Source organism: Tupaia chinensis, unplaced genomic scaffold (genome assembly GCF_000334495.1).
Source record: "Tupaia chinensis unplaced genomic scaffold, TupChi_1.0 Scaffold000067_1, whole genome shotgun sequence".
NCBI classification, from domain to species: Eukaryota; Metazoa; Chordata; class Mammalia; order Scandentia; family Tupaiidae; genus Tupaia; species Tupaia belangeri.
Window position 1 is genome coordinate 3,234,384 of NW_006159526.1, and position 2,214 is coordinate 3,236,597.

Below are 2,214 nucleotides of genomic sequence, written 5' to 3' on the forward strand. Positions count from 1 at the left end.
TGTGGCCAGCGCGGGGGTTGGGGGGTGGGGGGGGTGGCTAAAGAAGCTGGATCCCACAGGGATAACTTAACGGTTCAGGTCTCAGACCCAGATGCTTGAAAAGTACACCAGGTGCATGTACGTGCACATGCACGCCCAAAATCCAGGAAGGAGAGTGAAGAGATTGCAGCATTAGCCATCCCCCTGTGGGTTGATCTCTCACCTTCCCTCTTTGTCTCTGTCTGGCAAGCACATGTGCTCTGCTCTGTCCAAAATGGTAGCCACAAATCACAAATAGCAACTGAGCACTTGAAATGTGATCAGTGGGACAGAGAAAATGAATTCTAAACGTGTATCTAATTTTAATTAATTACTTAATTTTTGTTACTTCGCTTTTATTTCATAATCATAAAATTAACTTTGCAATTCAGCTAGATTTGGAGGGGAATTAGGAAAATATGGAGCCCAGGGCCCAGCAGGTGGCGTGGTGGTTAAGGTGCTGGACACTCCCACATGGACGACTGCGGTTCGAGTACCAGACCTAGTGGCTTGCTTTCTCACTTTCCCTCTCCTTCTCTGTGTGTCTCTCTCTGGTCAAATTAAAATAAATGAATGAATAAATAAAATTAAATAAATAAGTATTTATTTTTAAATAGGAAAATATGGAGCCCAAAGAAGTGCAGTGAGAGCACAGGTCGCATGGCATAGCGAGCAGGTGGGGTGCGGGCTGCTCTCCGGCGGGCAAGAGGAAACACGAGTCTCTTCATTAGAGTTGCCCACAGTCAGCAGCCGGGGTCTTCTTGTTGGTCTTGCCATTCTTGAACCCAAAGTGCGCCATGGCTTCCAGGATATTCCCCGCTTTCACCTTGCCGAAGGCCACATGCTTGCCATCTAAGCACTCAGTCTTGGCAGTGCAGATGAGAACCGTTGGCATTGGATCCAGCATTTCCCGTAGACTAGATGCCAGGACCTGGAAGTTTCAGGTGAAGTTCTCATCATCGGATTTCTCCCCACAGATGGACTTGCCGCCAGTACCATTATGGCGTGTGACGTCAGCCCCCTGCACATAAACCCTGGAATAACTCTGCGAAGGCAGGAACCCTTGTAACCAAATCTGTTCTCGAGTGCTCAGAGCACGGAAGCTTTCTGCAGTCTTTGGACCTTTGTCTGCAAACAGCTCAAAGAAGATGCAGCCTGAGGACTCGCCATCAACAGAGAGGCTGGAGAACATGGCGGGGTTGACCATGGCTCATGGGAAAGAACCAACTCGGGTGGCGGTGTCTGCAAAGCCAGTTTTAATTCATTTAAGTAGTTGTGTGAATCTTGTGGCTATTGCATTGGATGTTGCAGATCAAGCCAATAATGCTGTAGATTTATGATTCATCAAAAATATGAGTGAACAGGGAACCAGCAGTTAGCGTAATGGCTATGTCGCTGGACTCCCACGTAGTCGACCGCGGTTCGCGTCTCGGACCTGGTGGCTTAAATCTCACGCCGGGCGCGTGTGCGTGCGTGCCCAAGATCCTGAGAGGAGAATGGAGGAGAAGGGATTGCGGCATGACCATCCCCCCTGGGGGGTGATTTCTCGCTTTCTGTCTCTATGTCTCTGTCTGTCTGGCGAGCGCACGCACCCTATAGCGAAAACCTCTCCAAAAAAAAAAAATATATGAGTGAACAGCAGGTGGCTAAAGCGCTAAACTCCCACATGGCCGACTGCGGTTCGAGTCCCAGACCTGGTGACTTGAACATACATACCAGGTGCATGTGCGTGCATGCCCCAAATTCCAGAAGAATGGAGAGGGAAATGTGGTGAGGCCATCCTCCCTGGGGGATGAGTTCCCACTTTCCTTCTCACTGTCTCTCTCTCTCCAGAAAGTGCACATGCCCTATGGCAAAAACCTTAATAATGGGACCAGCAGGTGGCATGGTGGTTCAGGTGCTGGACACTCCCACATGGCTGCCATGGTTTGAGTCCTGGACTTAGTGGCTTGGTTTCTCACTTTCCCTCTCTCTCTCTCTCTCTCTGTTTCTCTCTGGTCAAATTAAAATAAACGAATGAATACATAAAATTAAATAAACAATTACTTTTTAAAAACCTTAATAATAATAAGCTTTTATTATCCTCAACAGCAGAGGAGAGTTAAGCATGAAGCCTCAGGGAACCGAGTCTCCCCACTGTGAGTGCAAAAGCTATAGCAGTGCCTGGAGGAGCTTCCTCGGAGCTACACCCCCCCC

The 2,214-nt window shown here is 48.6% G+C and overlaps 1 pseudogene; it reads right to left on the reverse strand.

Moving 5' to 3' along the window:
• Positions 1-761: 761 nt before the first annotated feature.
• LOC114005561 (peptidyl-prolyl cis-trans isomerase A pseudogene) lies at positions 762-1,225 on the reverse strand (annotated as a pseudogene).
• Between the last annotated feature and the right edge of the window lie 989 nt (positions 1,226-2,214).